A 24,115-nucleotide genomic window follows, 5' to 3' on the forward strand; every position below is an offset into this window, starting at 1 on the left:
GGAAAACCAAAAGAAATCAGCCTCAGAATTATTTTTTTTACACCTCCACAAGTTTGGTTCATTCTTGGGATGAAGGTACCACGTTCATCTGTACAAACAATAGTACGCAAGTATAAACACCATGGGACAACGCAGCCGTCATACCGCTTAGGAATGAGACGGGTTCTGTCTCCTAGAGATGAATATAGTTTGGTGCGAAAAGTGCAAATCAATCCCAGAACAACAGCAAAGGACCTTGTGAAGATGCTGGAGGAAACAGGTACAAAAGTATCTATATCCACAGTAAAACGAGTTCTATAGCGCCATAAGCTGAAAGGGCGCTCAGCAAGGAAGAATCCACTTCTCCATAACTGCCATAAAAAAATCCAGACTACAGTTTGCAACTGCACATGGGGACAAAGATCATACTTTTTGGAGAAATGTTCTCCTGTCTGATGAAATAGAAATAGAACTGTTTGGCCATAATGACCATTGTTATGTTTAGAGGAAATACAAACATTTGTGGGCAGAACTGAAACAGTGTGTGAGAGCAAGGAGGCCTACAAACCTGATTCAGTTACACCAGCTCTGTCAGGAGGAATGGGCCATAATTCACCCAACTTATTGTGGGAAGCTTGTGGAAGGCTACCCAAAACGTTTGACCCAAGTTAAACAATTTAAAGGCAATGCTACCAAATATTAATTGAGTGTATGTAAACTTCTGACCCACTGGGAATGTGATGAAAGAAATAAAAGCTGAAATAAATCATTCTCTCTACTATTATTCTGACATTTCACATTCTTAAAATAGAGTGGTGATCCAAACTGACCTAAGACAGGGATTCTTTACTTGGATTAAATGTCAGGAATTGTGAAAAACTGAGTTGAAATGTATTTGGCTAAGGTGTATGTAAACGTCCGACTTCAACTGTATGTGTATGTAATTCCTTAAACATCCTGTGTTGTGTGATTAATCTTTTACCAGGTACTGCAGGAATGTCTATCAATGGCATGCCAATCTTTTTGTGAGAAATTACACTGGTCAATCAAAACATCTATAAAGTATTCATTTTAAAGTACAAATAGCACTCACTTTAGATTAGGGACTGCAAAAATACTTGATGATTAGTAAATGGTTTATTAATGTAGGAGTAAGGATAAATAAATGATGAACACACAATTTGTTAATGCCTTATGAATGGTTTGTAATGGACCCTTCAAATAAAGTGTTACCGAACATTATAACCCTCTAATTTGTATCTTCTCTCTGTTTGTACTGTCTCTTCAGCTGAGGAAATTACAAATGAATCCCAATCGCATTTCGGCCACTGCTTCTGTACTGCTGTGGCTACAACACTGGACCATGGACGTGTGCTACTGTGCCTGTTCAACAATAGATCTTTCCAACAGTGAATCTTTCAATCAGGAATGATGGACTCTGGCTTTGTCTATTCTGGGACACTTTGAACCCACCCCCCTCTATGCACTCATACAAGGCACCATCTCCTCCTCTGCTCCTCTGGACTGAAGGTCAGGTCCACTGGGGCCAGAATTTGAGAGGCACCGTCCTAATAATAAGACTCATAACGTTCATAGACTAAAGCACACTAGTAGTTTTCCTTTCACATTTAGCACAGTAGAGTTCTCTGGAGTTGAGATATTTCACGTTCACAATATGGAGTACTGGCAATGTGCCATTATCTTTGCACAAGTCATTTATGACCACCTTGTGTCGACATTATGACAGAACACCAATATAACTTGTTACCAAAATATTACTGCGTTGCTATTTCATCAATACATTGCTCAGACATCTTCAGTGTGTCAGTATCTTCCACGTAGAGAATGTAGATGTACTGTCCGCCACCATGTTCAAACAGAGAGCCGTTTGTCTCTATTAATATTGTGTGATGTATTTATAGAGCATGTTTAATGTCACACAGACGGGCTCCTGAAATAATCTCTTCTCAGGTTGCATCCTCCTGTGGCCACACACAATGGCAGACACCCCTGTTGGCTCCTCACAACAAAGAAGCCGCCTGGGCAATTACTGAGGGACAGAGTGAGCACATGGGCATCTCATTCACTTCCTGTTGCGCTGTGCAGACTTGAGATTTTCAGGAACTTTTATTATAGAGAATAAGATAACACTTGGTATTTTCATTGAGGACAAAAGTGACACTAGGCAGGTTTTAGTCTCAACAAATAGATTTAACAAGCTACTACATATAATGGATAAGTGTGAAGTATTTTGTAAAATATACCGTACAATTGCATTCACAGGCAATAATATCTGTAAATAACTGTGAATAAACAATTTAATAATAGTAAACTATTAGTTAACCCTTGTGTAATAAGACAGTTATTTAGAATATATTTCAGGATGACACTTTATAGACCTATCTGCTCACAACGGTATTTGAACTTTTTAAACCACTTATGTTTACAATATCGTGGGCAACTAAAACGGATTATCAGTCAAATGTATTGTGTTTCAGTTTAGTTAGAGGCAATTACGTATTGTCATTCTGCATGGTTGTCGACTAGATAGTGGTTCCACAGCTGACAGTGACACCAAAGTTTATAAAAGCAGTTCAAACGTATTATAATTATGTTTACCCCTTCACAATGTGTACCCTACATAAATTGTTACTGTAAAAATAGCCAGTTTGAGATAAAAACCTTGCTTTCCTTTTGTGTCAATTGAGACACGCGGTCACGACCAATAGGCGATGGAGGAGGTGGCATATGCTAATTAGGGATTAAGCTACTCTGACCGTGACCTTGAGAAAGACAATAAAAAGCGCACACACTGTTCCAAATAGTCATCCCGTTGCAGGACCCTGTTTTGAGGTCAGTTTACAACTTAAACTTGTCTGTTTTTTTTTTACATCATTACACGCCTTTACGCACCAGTGTAAACCCATGTGTGTTTTTTTATACAATCATTTTTTTTAAATTCTTGCTGAAAAAAATGTATTTTGCTATTTCTCTGCTGCCTAAACTGTGTTGTCATCTATTGTCAAGAATGGATTTACTCACTACATTACGCACGAATCGTAAATAATGTTCTTTGAGTTTGTCCAAACTTAACTTTTTATGAATGAAGAAAAAGTTGACTCACTTAAATGTGAACCGTAATAAGAAAACAAAAGAATGCAAAGTAAATGTTCCTCTCTTTTCCAAGGAGTTTGAGAAATCGTCTGTCCTGTCGGTCCTTCGTCGGCGTGTGGAGTTGCCATTGCGGTCATGTCCCGCGTTGATGCGAATGAGTTCGGAGAGGCTGGTTCTTTTCTATGCAAAACTGACCTGGAGTTGCTGGCTGCGAAGACCATCGCGTTTGATGGTAAAAGCGAGCATGGGTTCCAGACGTAAAGGAGGCTTACATTGAGGTTAAGATCAACGAGCTCAACGGAGACCAAGTCATCGCTGAGACCAAAGTTAGAAGGGTGAGTGTTGCGCTCAGGGATTTGACACAACCATTTACTCAGGTTTAGAAGATATGACTACCTCCTCACTGTGCAAAAGCTGTTTGAATCAACGTTGTTTCCGCGTCTTTAATATATATTGATGACGTTGAATCAATGTGGGAAAACTGATTGGATTTGCAAAAAGTCATCAACATAAGGGAATTTCGTTTTTTTCCCCACCCACCTTTTAACCTAAGTCAAATAACATGTAATGTTTTGTTGATTTCACTTTAGTTGACAACTCAACTAAATGTAAATCAAAACTAGAAGTTGAACTGGCATCTGTGCCCAGTGGGTCATTTCTTTGCAGGTGTTAATAGATAGTTAAATACTAAATAAATAATGAAATACTCATAATAAATATAATATAATAATTTATTCTGATACGTTATTATGAATAGTTTTTAAGAATAAAATGGAATATAGGTTTGTAGTGACTGAATATGATATGACAACAGAACCAGAATATATATGACCACAGTTTTCCTTGCCCAAGGCCCCAGTCTCACTGTCGCCTCTTCCTACTTCCTCTCCCCAACTCCAGTCTCTTATAGTGTAGCAGGAGGACATCCAGCAGATAAATCCTCCTAAGTTTGACAGGATAGAGGATATGGCCATGCTGACACACCTCCACGAGGCCTCTGTGCTCTTCAACCTGCGCAGGCGCTACGCCGCATGGATGATCTACGTGAGTGACCCCACAGGGGCAATGGCGGGGTGGGACAGTTGTTCCATGCACTTCCTGGGATCCTTGAGTAGCCAGAACCACAAGTCAGTCTGTTTTAGGCCATATGAAATGAGACTGTCAGTTTGTGCTCCTCATCCTTCTATTATTGCTCAGTTGGATATTTTGGGGAACAACTTGATTTAACAGTATGTCAAAGGTGTTGAAACTATAGCCCAGGTATGATGAATTGCCTTATTCAACTCTCTCTCCACAGACTTACTCTGGGCTGTTCTGTGTGACAGTGAACCCATGCAAATGGCTGCCTGTCTGCACCTCCCCTGTTGTCGCTGCCTACAAAGTCAAGCGCCGTGCAGAGGTCCCGCCCCACGTCTACGCCATCACAGACAACGCCTACAATGACATGCTGCGCAGTGAGTCACTCAGCACAAATAATACTCACACTCCTCCATGTTGTCAGAAACCTGATGCTTGTCACTAGAAGTCATGATAGTGCACACAAACACCAGACAGTAATGGAATATGACGTGACTTAAGTAGAGCTTCACCAAAATACAAGTTGACGTAGTGCTACTACTATTACACAAGCCTTTTCTAACAGTTCACTCTTTATGATATCTACACAGATCGCGGGAATCAGTCCATGCTCATCACATAAGTAAAAACCCAAATCCATCTCAGAAAACTGTGCTCTAATCATTGTGATACCCTACCGTCTGCTGTTGTTTCATTACACTACTAGCAAAAACAAGAAGAACAACTTGTGACGTTGGCCTTGTCCCTGTATACACCATCAGAATGTATTCTAGGCCATCCAAACACAGCCACTGTTTTAAAATGTGTATATAAAACAATATTATATTTTTGTTTTGTGTTGTAACTCAAGATGTCGAAACAGGAGTTGTTTTTTGGGGGGCTAAAGATTTTGGTACTATTTTTTCTTTCAGCGAGAACATTCTGGTATTTTGTTCTTGGCTGCAGTTTATAGTCAAATTTTCTTGATTTGTGCATTTTTTTACTTGTTTTATCTACACATTTCCTTTCTTATCTATACTTTTCCCACACTTCTATTAGCGGAGAATCGGGTGCTGGCAAAACTGTAAACACGAAACGTGTCATTCAGTATTTTGTCATTGTAGCAGCTCTTGGGGAAGCAGCTGCTAAAAAAAGGAGTAAGGCCAAGATGGCATTCCAGATTTTTTTTCCTTCCCCTTTTACATTTTTTTTTGGGGGGTGTTTGGGACTCGCTGAATGTTTACCCTATCCCTTTATGACTTCTTGGTCATATTCTGTCATTCAGCATCAAAACAGTGAATGTTAATATACATTTTTACTGTCCTTTGTGGCTCAAAGTCCATGTTTGTCATGTATGCAGCCCTCGTTTGTTACTGCTTGTTCTCGTTCTCATTTTTTAATCTTTATTTTTTTCATTATTTCAAGTCTTATATCTTTCCTTTTTGAAACGTTCTGTTGTTATTAACACCCGTTACAGGCCCACCATTTAAATTTTTTTGAGAATTTTTTTTTTTTTTAGAATAAGGCTGTAACGTAACAAATTGTGGAAAAAGTCAAGGTCTGAATACTTTCTGAATGCATTGTATATACAGTTGGGCAAAAAAGTATTTAGTCAGCCACCAATTGTGCAAGTTCTCCCACTTAAAAAGATGAGAGAGGCCTGTAATTTTCATCATAGGTACACTTCAACTATGACAGACAAAATGAGAAAAAAAAATCCAGAAAATCACATTGTAGGATTTTTTTATGAATTTATTTGCAAATTATGGTGGAAAATAAGTTTTTGGTCAATAACAAAAGTTTATCTCAATACTTTGTTATATACCCTTTGTTGGCAATGACAGAGGTCAAACGTTTTATGTAAGTCTTCACAAGGTTTTCACACACTGTTGCTGGTATTGTGGCCCATTCCTCCATGCAGATCTCCTCTAGAGCAGTGATGTTTTGGGGCTGTTGCTGGGCAACACGGACATTCAACTCCCTCCAAAGATTTTCTATGGACTTGAGATCTGGAGACTGGCTAGGGCACTCCAGGACCTTGAAATGCTTCTTACGAAGCCACTCGTTCGTTGCCTGGACGGTGTGTTTGGGATCATTGTCATGCTGAAAGACCCAGCCACGTTTCATCTTCAATGCCCTTGCTGATGGAAGGAGGTTTTCACTCAAAATTTCACGATACATGGCCCCAATCATTCTTTCCTTTACACGGATCAGTCGTCCTACTCCCTTTGCAGAAAAACAGCCCCAAAGCATGATGTTTCCACCCCCATGCTTCACAGTAGGTATGGTGTTCTTTGGATGCAACTCAGCATTCTTTGTCCTCCAAACACGACGAGTTGAGTTTTTACCAAAAAGTTATATTTTGGTTTCATCTGACCATATGACATTCTCCCAATCTTCTTCTGGATCATCCTAATGCTCTCTAGCAAACTTCAGACGGGCCTGGACATGTACTGGCTTAAGCAGGGGGACATGTCTGGCACCTCAGGATTTGAGTCCCTGGCGGCGTAGTGTGTTACTGATGGTAGGCTTTGTTACTTTGGTCCCAGCTCTCTGCAGGTCATTCACTAGGTCCCCCCGTGTGGTTCTGGGATTTTTGCTCACCGTTCTTGTGATCATTTTGACCCCACGGGGTGAGATCTTGCGTGGAGCCCCAGATCGAGGGAAATTATCAGTGGTCTTGCATGTCTTCCATTTCCTAATAATTGCTCCCACAGTTGATTTCTTCAAGCCAAGCTGCTTACCTATTGCAGATTCAATCTTCCCAGCCTGGTGCAGGTCTACAATTTTTGTTTCTGGTGTCCTTTGACAGCAGTCCTTTGGTCTTGGCCATAGTGGAGTTTGGAGTGTTATTGTTTGAGGTTGTGGACAGGTGTCTTTTATACTGATAACAAGTTCAAACAGGTGCCATTAATACAGGTAATGAGTGGAGGACAGAGGAGCCTCTTAAAGAAGAAATTACAGGTCTGTGAGAGCCAGAAATCTTGCTTGTAGGTGACCAAATACTTATTTTCCACCATAATTTGCAAATAAATTCATTAAAAATCCTACAATGTGATTTTCTGGATTTTTTTCTTCTAATTTTGTCTGTCATAGTTGAAGTGTACCTATGATGACAATTACAGGCCTTTCTCATCTTTTTAAGTGGGAGAACTTGCACAATTGGTGGCTGACTAAATACTTTTTTGCCCCACTGTATATAAAACATTATGATTATTACTAACAACAGCAGATTAAACACATGTTGGCTAAGGGATCGATAGAATAAGTTTAGAGGATGTAATACAATACTTTGTAATATTAATCTACAATTTATGTTCTTAACACTGGGCAACATGGGCCTGGGAGGCTCGCAGGGATATTGGTTTCCACAGTACTCCCCCAAATATAACAATTTTCAACTTAATGCTTATTGTATTCCCCACAAATGTGTTTTTTAAGCATAAATTCACTCAAATTAAGCTTAATAACTGCAAAGTGTTCTCTCTGCCTCATGGAAAAACATGTTGAATTGCAGGATATTATCTTTAAAGCTGCAACAACAAAAAACCTCTGACACTTGACAAAATGTGTAGAATTGCTGGAAATTCGCTTGAAAAAAGCAACATTTTCTCTCTGTTGCTAAGTGGCAGGCCTTTAAAATGTTCCTTCCAAAGGTCTGAGACTTGGTTTGTCCGGCAATGCCCTGCCGAAGTCAAAGTAAAACTCTTTGTATGCTATTTCTATCTCACTTGAGTTATGTTCTGATTATGAGGGGGTCCCTGATGAATTTGCTATCACAAATGGGGTCCCGGTCTCTAAAAAGTTTGAGAACCCCTGTGCTAGACTGTCACAGATTACGCACATCCATCCTCCCTGACCAACCTTCCTATTTTCATGTTTGTCTTAAGTAACAAGACCATTAGGAAGTATCATATGTCTTGGAGGTGCTCAGAAATATGTAAAGTATATTTTGTATTGTTCTCAGGCCAGGCTTGACCAACTCCAGCGTGATCCCCCAAAGCAGTTCTGTCTAGTTGGGACTCAGTGTTAGTCCTGTACTTGTCTTGCTTCTCTGCTAAGGGCACCTTGGAGGACCAGATCATTGAGGCTAACCCCGCCATGGAGGCATTTGGCAATGCCAAAACGCTGAGGAACGACAACTCGTCCCGTTTTGTGAGTATCCAAAATGAATGAAAGCTTTTGAAAAATGGATGGCAATAGCATAAATTAGTTGGTTGATTATACTCCATCTGCCTTATGTGATTGTTACTGTTTACTCTGCACCACTCATACAGGGCAAGTTCATCAGGATCCACTTTGGGCCCACAGGGAAACTAGCCTCTGCAGATATTGATATATGTGAGTACCATCAAAAAGCAAAGTGGGATGAGCTCATAACACCTGCATAAAGAGCACAACTCTGCACACAAGTTTCAGGGTGTGATGAAATCAAAGATATGCCCATTCTTTCTCTCCTTTAGATCTTCTGGAAAAATCCAGAGTGATATTTCAGCAGCCTGGAGAGAAGCTACCATATCTGCTACCAGATCATGTCCCAGAAGAAACCAGAACTTCTGGGTAAATTAGGATGAAATTCAATACTACCCAGAAAGTGTTCGTGTTAGGTGATCCAATTGCATGGGTTTTGATTGACAAAGATTGTCTCCACCACAGACATACTGCTGGTGTCCACCAACCCGTACGACTACCACTTCTGCTCTCATGGCGTGACCAATGTGGAGAACATGTACGATGGAGGGGAGCTCATGGCCACCGATGTAAGAGCTCTTACTCTGCTATTCCTTACTGCTAGACCAACTATCAGTAAGGAATTTGTCAAATGTACTTGCTCCATTGATCAGCCTTGGTGAGTCATGACATCACTTCCCCTGGTTTCTCCACAGCATGCCATGGATATCCTGGGGTTTACTCCTATTGAGAAGTATGGCTGCTATAAGATAGTGGGAGCAATCATGCATTTCGGCAACATGAAGTTCAAGCAGAAGCAGCGCGATGAGCAGGCAGAGAATGATGGCACTGAAAGTAAGGGGGACTACCAATTTGAGATTTTGCATAAAAGTGGACTGTCTAAGACTAATAATCAAGAGCAGATCAGGACCAATTCCATTGTAGCCTCCAACCAAGTGTGTTATGCGTGTGTTTCATCATGTATATGTCCTGTGTGTTTGTCCAGGTGCTGACAAAGCCTCCTACCTGATGGGAGTCAGTTCAGCTGACCCCATCAAGGGGCTCCTGCACCCTAGGGTGAAGGTGGGGAACGAGTATGTGGTGAAGGGATAGAGTGTCGAACAGGTGAGGAGGACTCACCACCGCACAGTCAGGACACAGCACTCAACAGCATCTGTACAGCTACAAATATTCAGTTTTCTTGAAGTGAATTCAGCTTAATTTGTGATAATTTAGCTCAGTGCTGAGCATGTCTGCAGGGATAGCTTCTTAATCCTCTATTGGTCAATATATTCAGCAGACTCTAGAAACTGGTCTCCAAGCAACTGTGTGTGTGTGTGTGTGTTTTTAACTATTCCGTCGGAGCTCTGGCCAAAGCCACTTACTATATGTATGTTCAAATGGCTGGTGGGACGTATCAACAAGACCCTGTACACATCCCTGCCTCGCCAGTTCTTTATCGGAGTGCTGGATATAGCTGGCTTTGAGATCTTTGATGTGTCTTTCCTTCCAACAATTTTCACAGAATGTTTGAATTCACTCTCTTCCTGGATCTTAAACAGATTTTTGTGTGTGTGGTCTGTAAATATCAACATTCTTTTCCAGCTTCATTTCACAAGACTAAAATCTGAAGTGCTTCTTGCATTCTTACAATCTGAGGCTTTTATCCCACTCGATATGCTTTTTCATAACCCCTGTCCCTCTTTCATTTCAGCTCAACAGCTTTGAGCAGCTATGCCTCAACTTCACCAATGAGAAACTGCAACAGTATTTCAACCACCACATGTTCATCCTGGAGCAGGAGGAGTACGAACGGGAGGGCATTGAGTGGACCTTTATAGACTTTGGACTCATACAGGCTGGCATTGACCTCATAGAGAAGGTATGTGGAGCTACCACTTCTCAAAGACATTGCATTAACATTAGAAATTAACAAGAACTTCCCACCTCGGATGAGGTATTGAACCCAATGATGTGTTTGCTTGCTAGTATGTTTCTTGACAGGATCCTGCATGTGTTTTGTTCCTGCAGAATTTGTATGTATTGTATTATATTTGATTGCATGATCCATCTCAGATTCACTACATGTATGTTTAGTTGAGCTTTGTTTCTTCTGCCCCTGGGGATCATGTATGTTCCCCAAGGCTACAGACAACAGCTTTAAAGCCAAGATGTACGACAACCACATTGGAAAGTCAGCTAACTTCCAGAAACCCGCGGCCCGATAAGAACCACTTTGAGCTGATGCCCTACCCTGGAGTGGTAAGTGTGTATGAATGGTATAATATTACAATACAATTGAAACAAACCGCTAACTTGACAATCATGAATATATATATACAACACAAAGTAGAAAAGGAAACAAACGTTTCATTTTTCACTTACACATTTCATTAGGATTTATTGGCAGTAGTTAGAGCAACTTTTAGCCACATGAGCTTCTCAATCAATATCAATATCCTTAGTGATATTCACTCAAAACCGAGCAGGATTTGAAAGTATTTTCTATACCCCTCTTTCCAGAAAACGATGTGTCCTCCTAATTATCGTGTAGTGTATGTGAAAGTATTATCTAGAAAGTATGTTAACGGTTGACTTCATCCTGACACCCCAGGTACCATACAACATCATTGGGTGGCTGGACAAAAACAAAGACCTGTTGGTGGTGGGCTTCCAGAAGTCCTCCAACAAGCTGCTGTCGTGCCTCTATGAAAACTATGTTGGCCCTGACTCAGACCAAAAGACTGGAGGAAAGGAGAAGAGGAAGAAGGCTGCCTCTTTCCAGACCATGTCACAGCTGTATGAGGTGAGAGTGACAATTTGCTCTATCAACAAAATGCTGGATAAATTGACAATATCACAAGCTAATCTAATGAGATCCAGCTGGATTATACTTTACCTACTGTAGTAGACAGTAAAACTATACAAGTCATTAAAGATATCGCTAGTTAGGCAGTGAAGCTGCATCAACATTGAGAGATCATCTATCCTGTGCTGAGAAGGAGACAGTTAAGACTTGCAGTGATGTTTAGGGAAATGATCACATGAACATCACTTTAAGTCTGTGCTGGCTCCATTCTCATAAACATCGCACACTGTATCCTCCCTGAAGTCAATGGAAGAGCTACAGCTGTGCACCATAACTGAAAGAGTGAGGGAGAATTTGTTTTCATAAACTGCTGCAATAACTTAGATATTTGCTGACGTTGTAAACGCTGAACCTACATTGAGCAACATTGCCATCGTCAATGCTAGCTTAGATTTTCATTCTCTCCATCCGTTATGTGCGCTTCTCTGTCTGCAGGAGAACCTGAACAAGCTGATGACTAACCTTCGCTCCACTCAGCCACACTTTGTGCGTTGCCTTATCCCCAACGAGACCAAGACCCAAGGTACGCCACAGTACAACATTCAACTGAGATCCAAGGGAGTCGGAGTGCCAAAGAAATCTGAGGAACATCTTGTTTACTGTAAGTGCTCCAGAGAGCATCCTCTCCTCTGATTGATTACCTCCTCTCCCCCGGTCCTCTGCAGGGATCATGGATTCCTTCATGGTGCTGCACTAGCTTCGCTGTAACGGTGTGCTGGAGGGCATTAGGATATGCAGGAAGGGATTTCCAAACAGCATCATATACGCAGAGTTCAAACAGCGGTGAGTGTGATAACACACATTCATTCCCACAACACACACATAAAAAAAGATATTTGGAATTAATCATTACAATACAATGTTGTTGTTTTTTTTACTAACAGCTATCACATCCTGAACCCACATGCCTTCCCCGATGATGCGTTTGTGGACAGCAGGAAAGCAACAGAGAAACTGCTCCAGAATATGATGACCAGGAAGTAAGGGACCGTGGCTTCATTTGATTTGATCCTTTCAAGTGCTCTAGTGGAGTACCTAGATGAAGTCAGGTGTACTTATGATCTGAGAGTATTTGGCCAACATTTAAACCCAGAGAGGTTTTATCATGGCATTTTTTTTGAACCATTCATAGTAAGATAAAGACATCAGCATAAACAAACCAACTCCTCCACCAGTTGCTTCCTCCAACAGGTTCAATAGTAATATGATCAGTTGCTCCCTTTCAGTTTGTGATATATTATAACTTAGTGCTCCCATGGTGTAGTACAGGGCTATTCAACTATATTCTTATGCGGGCCAGATGTAAAAAAAGGTTTATTGCAGGGGGGCCGGACAATTTTTCACATTCTTTGGAAGAACTGTACAAAAGCAACGCACAACCACCAATAAAGCACATTTCTTAAAATGAATCGTCACTAAAAGTAGTTAGGAAAGGAGGAGGGCGCTCAACCAACGTGAGTCGAGGGTGCAACCCCCGAATTTGATCATCATTGAAAAGGAAAAGGAGCAAACGCTCGCTCACCAAAACTAAGCATCTCAATAAATGACACAAAGACATATTCAAATCAGGTAATGCCAAAGTCCAGTCGGAAGGGAGTTTAAAGCTTTGAATTCATTTCCCTTTGTCATTAGGTGCACTTTTAGTCACACTCCTAACGAGTCCTACGAGTCTCAGAGAGGGAAACAGAATGCACGTACATACGTGTTCCTTGGGGTCATATCTTTCAGGAATGGGGTCATAATATTTTGTAGCTTAAACTGTGGCTAGATCCAAATTCATATGAAGAAAAAATAAATCAACACGCCAGAGGTGCTAGAAACCCTAAAAAAAATGCTAGAAAAACAACACTAGAAACAACCACTTGTCATTTTGGTACTGAACGTCAAATTTGTGCACGGAATTATTTGCAGAACTTTTATTAAATGTTCAGAATTGATCAAAGGGCGAGTATAAATTAATACATGGGCTGGATCTGGCCCGCGGGCCGCTAGTTGAATAGTCCTGGTCTAGTATGTGTGGTATGCAAGTGCAATGTTAGCGGCGTGTGTGAGGCGTGTGCTTGTCCATGTATGGTTACCCTGCATGTGTGTGGCCCCCACGGCAATATTGACCCCATTACCTCCCTCACACACACTCCTCCCCACACGTCCCGGCCCCTCTCCCCTCTCTGCTCTCCCTAAATTAAACAATGCTGACGGTGTCCTTAGAGCCAGGTGGCGACATGTGCCAAGTGGCAGCTGCTAGGGCCCACCCTAAAAATACAACCCCCCCGCCTACCCCGTGGCCCTTGGCCTCTTTTGTCCCAGGCGCCTGCAGTTCTAAGTAAGCACATAGATGGAATATGTGGTGGGTGACAGATGATTACAGGCCGCTGTTTGATAGAGGGCTTTAGTTTCTAAATAAACACATAGACACTCACCTTTGAGAGGCAGAGCATGGAGTCATGTCAGAAATGCAATCATACTCATACCACAGCCACCTCCCCATTCACTCTGCTACCCCCGACACCCTGCCTGACCATGGCCCTGTACTCACTCAGGCACACATTCACAACTCTGACAGGAAGTGCCTGACCAGGTTGTAAAAATGTCTTGTATCTAAAATAATTATTCAGCTGTCCCAATAGGAGAACCCTTTTTGGTTCCAAAACCACAGGCTTAAGATTTTCAAAATAAGGATAATATAATAATATCCTTTTGGGTTCCATGTAGAACCCTCTGTAAAAAGGGTTCTACCTGGAACCAAAATGGGTTCTCCAAAGGGTTCTCCTATAACCTCTTTAGGTTCTAGATAGCACTTTTTTTCAAATAGTGTAGTTGAAGATGTCTAGGGGTGTGAGACGCCATCGTTATTTTGGAAATCTTCAGCCTTTGGTTGATCAAAGACATTAAACATGTCATGAGGGATGCCAGATTGCATAATTATTCCAGTTTTAATTTGCCTAACAATAAAGGAACTCATAATTATGATGAGACGGCCTAGGTCAATTACAATCTGTGGTGAGTTTCTAACCAGACATTTTCACTTGATCAAAAAATACAGTTTACTTATTTATGTGTGGTAATTGTTCATTTAGTAGGAACGGTAGAGAGATCCTCAAAGTATAAGATAAAGATAAACCTCAAGTTAAATTTGATATTTTATAATTTAAGAAAAAAAAACGTCTTTGAGCCACACAGCTAAGCAGGTATAAGCGTTGAGGATTTCCAACTCAGCAGAATTCTGCGAAGGCTCAGCACAGCTGTGAATGCAATAACATGAGGGTGTTTTTCCACATTTTGTTACGTTACTGCTTATTCTAAAATTGATTACATCTACACACAATACCCCATAATGACGAAGCAAAACATGTACAAAAAATGTAAAACAGAAATACCTTATTTACATAAGTATTCAGACCCTTTGCTATGAGACTCAAAATTGAGATCAGGGGCATCCTGTTTCCATTGATCATCATTGAGATGTTTCTACAACTTGATTGGAGTCCACCTATCTATAAAAGGTCCCGCAGTTTACAGTGCATATCAGATCAAAAACCAAGCCATGAGGTCGAAGGAATTGTCCGTAGAGCTCCGAGACAGGATTGTGTCGAGGCACAGAGGGCACCCAAAAATGTCTGCAGCATTGAAGATCACCAAGAACACAGGGGCCTCCATCATTCTTAAATCGAAGAAGTTTGGAACCACCAATACTCTTCCTAGACCTGGCCGCCCGGCCAAACTGAGCAACCGGGGGAGGAGGCCCATGGTCAGGGAGGTGACCAAGAACCCGATGGTCATTCTGACAGTACTCCGGAGTTCTTCTGTTGAGATGGGAGAATTTTCCAGAAGGACAACCATCTCTGCAGCACTCCACCAATCAGGCCTTTATGGTAGAGTGGCCAGACAGAAGCCACTCCTCAGTAAAAAAGCACATGACAGCCAGCCCGCTTGGAGTTTACCAAAAGGCACCTAAGGACTTTCAGACCATGAGATTCTCTGGTCTGGTGAAACCAAGATGGAACTCTTTGGCCTGAATGCCAAGCGTCATGTCTGGAGGAAACCTGGCACCATCCCTACGGTAAAGCATGGTGGTGGCAGCATCATACTGTGGGCATGTTTTTCAGCGGCAGGGATTGAGAGACTAGTCAGGGTTGAGGGAAAGATGAACGGAACAAAGTACAGAGAGATCCTTGATGAAAACCTGCTCCAGAGTGCTCAGGACCTCAGACTGGACAACGACCCTAAGCACACAGCCAAGACAATGCAGGAGTGGTTTCAGGACAAGGCTCTGAATGTCCTTGAGTGGCCCAGCCAGAGCACGGACATGAACCCGATCGAAATGGCTGTGCAGCGATGCTCCCCATCCAACCTGACAGAGCTTGAGAGGATCTGCAGAGAAGAATGGGAGAAACTCTCAAAATACAGGTGTGCCAATCTTGTAGCGTCATACCCAAGAAGACTTGAGGATGTAATCACTGCCAAGTTGCTTCAACATAGTACTGAGTAAAATGTCAGAATAAATGTGATATTTCAGTTGTTTTTTAAAATAAATTTGCTAAACTTTCTGAAAACCTGTTTTTGTCATTATGGGGTATTGTGTGTAGAATGAAAAACGATTTGATCAATTTTAGAATAAGGTTGTAATGTAACAAAATGTGGAAAAAGGGAAGGGATCTGAATACTTCCCAAATTCACTGTAAATGGGGTCTTCTACATCTCTAAAAATAGCAGCATGGGGTGATGGTTGAAGTTGAATAGCTAGGACCTGTGATGATATTTAAAAGATTGAAGTCCAGAAGCTCATCATTTTGGAGCAAGACTAGAACATGTGTGTGAGGTTAGCAGGAGACTGGGCCCAACGTCCACACTTGTCATCGAAGTCAGGGTATATCTCTGCTACTCTAGACTTGCTCATATGAACTCGATGGAGCACCTTAAACTGGTTGAGTCCAAGTCGAGCACAGGAAGAAGACGGAAAAAGCCCTAATTCTGACCTCTACTTACTTCCTGTATCCAGGGAGGCTCTGGTGATCATCCAGTGGAACATCCGGGCCTTCAACACAGTGAAGCACTGGCAATGCATGATATTCTTCTTCAAGATGAAGCCTCTGCTAAAGAGCGCCACCACAGAGAAGGAGATGGCCACTCCGAAGGAGGAGTAGGCCAGGCTGAAGGAGGCCCTGGAGAAGTTATAGGTAAAACGTAAAGAGCTGGAGAAGAAGCAGGTCAATCTGATCCACCTCTCTCTGGAGCTACAGGCAGTGAGTTCCCACAGACTGACGGCGATGCACGCATTTACTACCTCCTACAGCATGGTACCATTAGGGCTCCAATGTCACCTCACATTTCTCCCTCTCTCTCTTCCTGCAGGAGTAGGAAAACCTGGCGGATGCGGAGGACGGCTGTGACCTCCTGATCAAGGCTAAGATCCAGCAGGAGGCCAAGGTCAAAGAGATGATGGAGAGGCTGGAGGACGAGGAGGGGATGAACGCCTGCGTGCTCGCCAAGAAACGCAAGCTAGAGGACGAGTGTGCTGAGCTGAAGAAAGACATTGATGACATAGAGATAACCATGACCAAGGTGGAGAAGGAGAAACACGCCACTGAGAACAGGGTGAGGAGACTAGAGGAACACAGAGAAGGAGATCAGACCAGACAGTCACAGAGAGGGAGAGGACACTGAACCACAGATGTCATAGTCCTCTTGTCCTTTAAAGTGAAAGAGATTCCTCCTAATTTTAGATGATACAAACAGTGGTAGTATAGTCCTGACTTAATGTAATTAATGAATCAAGTCAGCGTCAATACTCCATCCAACTGAAACGTCTGAAAAAAATCAAACTTTAGCAACCTAATATTGGTGAATATGTGCAGATGAGAATGCGATGTTCCTGAAGTCATCGTATCCCTTGTCTCCTCTTCTCCAGGTGAAGAATCAGATTGAGGAGATGTCAGCTCTGAATGAGATCGTCCTGAAGCTGACCAAGGAGAAGAAGGCCCTGCATGAGGCCCACCAGCAGACACTGGACAACCTGCAGGCCGAGGAGTACAACACACTGTCCAAGGCAAAGGTCAACACACTGTCCAAGGCAAAGATCAAGCTAGAACAGCAAGTGGACGATGTGAGTTTACACACAAGGAACTACAATCCATATCCAACCTGACTAAAATGAAAATAGATATAAATCAAGGGAAATACATTTTTGTTTTGATACATTGCCTTTTTTTACAGCCACCTAATCTTTGACATTGTCCATACTCTTTCCCAAATCAGTTGGAAGGTTCTTTGGAGTAAGAGAAGAACATGCGCATGGACCTGGAACGGGTCAAGCACAAGCTGGAGGCAGACCTTAAGCTGTCCATGGAGTCTGTCATAGAGAATAACAAGCAGCAACTTGAAGAAAAGCTGAAAAAGTGAGAACAATCTATTTGATTGAAGTCTGAACAACTGATCAGTTCCATGATTATTGATCAAATATGAATGTTCTTTCAAATCAGGAAGGACTTTGAGATTAACCACACTAGCACTAAGATTGAGGATGAACAAGCCTTGACCATTCAGCTCCAGAAAAAGATCAAGGAGTTACAGGTATGAATGGAATACTGGGTCTGGAAATAGTAACAGCAATTTCTGGTTAATATAATACAATACTATCACATTTCTCAGTACATTACAAAGATCACAGACCACAAGCTGAATGCGTCCATTGATCTCTACGTCTATGCCCATATCTTCTCCCAGGCTCGTATCAAGGAACTGGAGTCTGACCGGGAATCCCGGGCCAAGGTGGAGAAACAGAATGGGCGACGTGGCCAGGGAGCTGGAGGAGCTCAGCGAGCGGCTGGAGGAGGCCTGGGGCGCCACCTCCGCTCAGATCCAAATTAACAAGAAGCACGAGTCAGACATCCTGAAGATTCAGCGGGATCTGGAGGAGACCATGCTGCATCACGAGGCTACGGCAGCCGCACTGAGGAAGAAACATGCCGACAACGGAGCCGAGATGGGGGAGCAGATCGACAGCCTGCAGCGCATCAAACAGAAGCTGGAGAAAGAGAGGGGCGAGGCCAAGATGGAGGCGGATGACCAAGCGTCCAACGTGGAGCAGCTCTCTAAGAGCAAGGTAGAGAGAACACTCACACTGGTACTATTTCAGCTGATTCCACTTGGATTTCCAGGCTAAAGATGTGCCGTCTCTGTGAGGACCAAATGAACGAGGCCAAGGGCAAGGTGGAGGAGCTCCAGAGGCAGCTCAATGACACCAACACCCAGAGAGCCTGCGCTCTGGCCAACAGTGGTGAGGCCCTGTCCTAGAGCATTATAGAGACAATGTGTAAAGCCAAGGGTTTAGTTTAAAAAAAGATACTTCCCTGTCTGATCTCCCACTCTGTCCCCCACCCCTGTAGCTGAGTTCGGCAGAAAGCTGGAGGAGCGGGAGGCCCTGGTCACTCAGCTGCAGCGCACCAAGTACTCCTTTAGTCAAAATGCTGGGGAGCTCAAGAAGCAGCTGGAGGAGGACAATAAGGTTAGAGGCAGTTCTAGGGCCAGTCAGAAGCCCCATACTGTAGTGGAGTGCTGATGCCAGCATCAGTCTGGTATCTTAATGACAATGTATAAACATCTCAATATCATAGCCCACTTAAGCCTAGTGTTCACTACACGATTTTGGTTTTTGAGATCGGAGACAAAATCTCCATGTCGTTGCCTACTCGGGTCGCGCGGCCGTCACCGCGCCCGTTTATTATAAGCGGGTTAGAGACGCAATCGGAAGGCTATATTTTCAAACATTTGATTTTATCGGCACAAAATATGCAATGCTTTTGTAGTGTGAGCTGTGCAAGGACATGTTTTGAGAACGGTGATCAGCAATAGCCAATGACAGCTTGCCAGAGAAGAGCCCAGAGAGTTGATGATGTTGTTTTGCATCACCCAGAATGTGTAGACTCTCGAGCAGGAGCAATGACCACTGGTATGTGTTTGTACTTGCCTTTAACCAAAGTGTTGAATCGTTACAGCGCTGAAGTTCACAAGCAATGTTATTCAATTCAAAATGTTGGCTAGAAATTTCAACACTGTATGGCAAACGTGAATGTCTGACTGAAAACTTTTATGAGGCTGCTTTGAGTCACAGCTCGTTCTAGTTACATTAACAATCTAATCACATTATCATATATAGATGGTTTAATGTGGGCATCACTATGTTGGCAAGAGAAAATAACTACAGGAAAGACAATCATTTAATGTGAGAGGAACAGCATGTTCGGGTTTTTAAAATGTTGTGTAGTGTAGTGTACACCCGGCATTAGTTGGTGTGCTTAACAGTACGACTCTCCTTTCCTCCTTCCACCATCTTGGCGCTATCTCCACTATCATTGTCTTCAGGCGAGGAATGCACTGGCCCATGCTCTCCAGTCCTCCCGCCACGACTGTGACCTGCTGAGAGAGCAGTATGACAAGGAGCAGGAGGCCAAGTATGAGCTGCAGCAGGGCCTGTCCAAGGCCAACGCTGAGGTGGCCCAGTGGAGGACCAAGTATGAGACAGACGCCATCCAAAGGACAGAGCAGCTGGAGGAGGCAAAGTGAGTGAGGCATCTAAGGTCTACATACAGTGACAATGACTCTTCACTCTCATCTATGTTTTCAACCCTGGCATAGTAACTAAAAGAGGGACATCTAATTAATGTGAGATGATGTATCTATTCAACAGGAAGAAGCTGGTGACACGTTTGCAGGAGGCTGAGGAGTCTGTGGAGGTGTGCTCCTCCCTGGAGATGACCAAGCACTGGCTGTAGACAGAGACAGAGGACCTAGTGATGGACCTGGAGCGCTCCAGCACTGCAGCTGCCGCCCTTGACAAGAAGCAGCGCAACTTCGATAAGGTCAGCAATTTGAGATTATCATGGGCAATGCAAATTACATGCTGTCAACTTGATGTTGCTGAGTAAGGAACTCAAGTGAATGACCTCAGTGGAAGAAATTTCAATTTAGGTTGTTTTGAACCTAAACGTTATCCAGGCAGGGGCAATGGAATTGCTAATGAGGTGTATTACTGATTTCAGGCGCTGGCTAAGTGGAGGCAGAAGTATGAGGAGTGCCAGTGTGAGCTGGAGAGCTCTCAGAAGGAGTCCAGCAGCCTGAGCACAGAGCTGTTCAAGCTGAAGAACTCCTACGAAGAGGCCCTAGACCACCTGGACACCACCAAGAGAGAGAACAAGAACCTCCAAGGTACGACCACGTCACACACATTGGAATAAGTCTGACTACTGAGTCATTGGTCCTGGTCCAAGCTACATGAGTTGAGCCATTGAATTGTATCATAGCCTAATTAATTTCTCCCCCCAAAACCCCCATATGTCATGATAATATAATAATCTAATGATTTATTAGTTGAGAATTTCACATCGATTGTACAAAGTATGGAAACGCAAACTGAAAGGCCTTTTTTCCACTAACCCCACTGTCCTATTCCCTCCACCTACAGAGAAGATTGCTGACTTGTCTGATCAGATCAACCAGGGCTGCCTTAGAGGAGGTTGATGTAAGTCACTGTTCTGTTCTTTCTCTCTGTCTCTCTTTAAGTGTGCTGTACTGTAACCATTGTGTGTATTTGTTTGTATAATATGTTGTTCTCTCTCTCTCAGGGCACTTTGGAGCATGAGGAGAGTAAGACTCTCCACCTCCTGCTGGAGCTCAACCAGATCAAGGCCGACATCGACCGGAAGCTGGCGGAGAAGGACGAGGAAATCGACAACCTCCGGTGGGTTAAATCACCACACAGTTAGAAAAACAGGCACTGGTAGCGATCTCTCCTTTTAGTATCAGAGGCCCATGTCTAGGAATGTCCTCCCTTGTTAACTCCTCATTTTTTGCCCTCCTCCTCTCCTCCCTCGAACCCCAAGCCAGAACCACCAGCGAGCCTTGGAATCCATGCAGGCCACCCTGGACTCAGAGTGTAAGTCCCGGAATGAGGCGGTGCGTCTGAGGAAGAAGACGGAGGGGGACCTGAACGAGATGGAAGTGCAGCTGAACCACACCAACAGGCTGAGTCCCGGAAACTACCGCACCACCTGCAGGTCCAGATCAAGGCAAGTTCTTCATCAGCTGGTCTGACAACTCCACACTCACTTATGGGTACTGTGACAATGTGACACACGGTTGTAAAATGTCTAGAGACAGGATTTGTATGTATATTTATTTGGTTTTTACAATGCTTTGTTTACACTGTAACAAACTCTTCAGACTCATTCAATTTAAAGTTCGCTACGTGACTCATTGACCCTTCAGATCATTTGCCTGCTGGGTTATGTCAATAGCGTGCTGTACCGAACACAGGCTTTTTCTTTTCTTCCTTTGTATATTTTCTTCCTCCTACATTTGTATAGTTATGACACATTGATTTGATTGGGGAGATAACGGAGAGGGACATAGCAGTCCCACAGTCTGGGTTTGAACACATGGCTCCAGGGGCGACGTGTGGTCCGGGGGGTTGGCAGCACTACTGCTAGACAAGCTCCCGGCACTACTACTGAACACTCTCTGTCTCCTCTGTAACCCCAGGACCTGCGGCTGGAGCTGGATGAGACGCTGCACCAGAACGAGGAGCTGAAGGAGCAGACGGCGGTGACAGAGCGCAGGAACAGCCTGCTGACTGCAGAGGTGGAGGAGCTTCGAGCCCTGCTGGAGCAGAACGACTGTGTACGCAAACTGGCCGAGCACGAACTGCTGGAGTCCACCGAGAGGGTTCACCTGCTGCACTTAAAAGAACACAGGGCGCATCAACCAGAAAAAGAAGCTGGAGAGTGACCTGTCTATGCTGTCCACTGAGTTGGACGAGGCTTCGCACGAGTGCCACAATGAAGAGGAGAAAGCCAAGCTGACGTAAGGGAGAGAGCCAGAAACCCATGCTAGACTTACTTGTGTGTCTAGTTTAAAATTAAATTAATTTCCGATTACAAATCAATCAATCAAATGTATTTATAAAGCCATTTTTACATCAGCTGATGTCACAAAGTGCTGTACAGAAACCCAGCCTAAAACCACAAACAGAAAGAAATGTGGTTAGGAAAAACTCCCTAGAAAGGCCAGAACCTAGGAAGAAACCTAGAGAGGAACCAGGCTCTGAGGGGTGGCCAGTCCTCTTCTGGCTGTGCCGGATAGAGATTATAACAGAACATGGCCAAGATGTTCAAACGTTCATAGATGACCAGCAGGGTCAAATAATAATCACAGTGGTTGTAGAGGGTGCAACAGGTCACCACCTCAGGAGTAAATGTCAGTTGGCTAGTTAGAGTTAGAGAGTTAGAGAGTTAGGGAGTTAGAGAGTTAGTTAGAGAGTTAGAGAGTTAGAGAGAGATCCACGATGGCTGAGGAGTTAAAGAAGGAGCAGGACAACAGCTCTCACCGATTTAGGCCTTACCCATTTTAACAGTCCTGTAAAAATGGGACCCGTTGTGTCTCTGCTTAGCACTCAGCATTGGGGGAAAGGCCCTGCGATAGACCTGCGTTCTATCCAGGGGGTGTACTTGTACATCATGCTGCCTTGCGCTACAGAAACAGAAGATAAGCTGCTGCTTCTATGAGCCGCTCCAGTTTGGCAGTTTGCCGTTTATTTGGATGAATCTTATCCTGGTGGCAGAGCTGAGCGATTTCCACCAGATGGGCCAGCGTCAAAGTCAAATTTGTCTATTTACCGAAAAATAAATGTAAACAAAAATGTTATTTTTGGTCTTATTTTAAGGTTAGGCATGAGGTTAAAAGTGTGTTTACTGTTAGGGTTAGGTTTAAAATCAGATTGTATGACTTTGTGGCTGTGCCAGGTAGTGTCTACCCTTCAGAGCTGCCTCCAGTACATGAGTCTTCCCAATAAATGGCAACCTGCTCCGGCCAAGGCTTGAGCAAAGTCAACTTCATTTACTTGGTTAAAGTTGATCAAAGATCTCACCTACCAGGTACTGAAACATACCACATGATTATATGCACTGTTTATTGAAAGAGCTGCCTGGCCTGTCAGGTGTTGTGATGTGATGTAGTGCGTCATGCTGCCCTCTGCTGTTTGTGTTTGTCCTTGCAGACAGAGGAGGACAGTAAGAACCTGCCCCGTTCTCAGGAGCTCATAGACAAGCTGCAGGCCAAGGTGAAGAGCTACAAGAGGTAGGCTGAGAAAGCGGTAAGTCCCCCACAACATTTCAAGTTTTCATTTCAACTGTTGTGTTATTGTATGAAATGTGGGACTGTTTCCAAATGGCCTACAGTGGCATGATCTAGTTCCCTGCTCTCTGTCTTCTCCTCTCAGGAGGAACAAGCCAACTCCAACCTGGCCAAGTTCAGGAAGATCCAGCATGATCTGGACAATGCAGAGGGCCGATGCCACTGTCAACAAGCTCCGTGTTCGCACTCAAGGGACCAAGGTCAGTACTACACTTCAAGGACGATACCAGTAAATTGTGATATCACATAACATGGTCTTCTCCGGAGTATTTATTCCCATGCCCTCAGTATTATCAGTGGTTGTTACTGAAACATACTGTGTTTCTCTTGTGGGTTTCAGCTCGCAGAGTAATCCAGAGGATAACTACCAAACCAAAGATATCACAGCCAGCCAGCTGCAGCAGTTGTGGTGTGACTGTGGGAGTGCAATACAGACCCAATAAAGACTTCTAAAAACACTTCTAGTACAATTTGTCTCACCAGAGACCACCAGGTGCAGTGAAAGGTGTTGTTTTACAGCAGCGGTGTCAACTCATTCCATGGAGGGCCTAGTGCAGGGTTTCTCAAACTAGCAAGCTTTGATCATTTGAATCCGCTGTGTAGTGTTGGGGCAAAAACCAAAAGGTGCACCCCTTGGGGTTCCAAGTACTGAGTTTGGGAAACACCATAGTAGTAGGGTGCCTATTAAGGTTAAGTGCCTTTGCTCATGGGTACAGACAGTTAAAAAAATATATATATTGT

The 24,115-nt window shown here is 43.3% G+C and overlaps 1 pseudogene; it reads left to right on the top strand.

Annotated features, from left to right (window-relative positions):
• Positions 1 to 2,770: 2,770 nt before the first annotated feature.
• LOC115144831 (myosin-7-like) lies at positions 2,771 to 23,832 on the top strand (annotated as a pseudogene).
• The last annotated feature ends 283 nt before the right edge of the window (positions 23,833 to 24,115 follow it).

Source organism: Oncorhynchus nerka, linkage group LG2, assembly GCF_034236695.1.
Source record: "Oncorhynchus nerka isolate Pitt River linkage group LG2, Oner_Uvic_2.0, whole genome shotgun sequence".
In the NCBI taxonomy this organism is placed as follows: Eukaryota; Metazoa; Chordata; class Actinopteri; order Salmoniformes; family Salmonidae; genus Oncorhynchus; species Oncorhynchus nerka.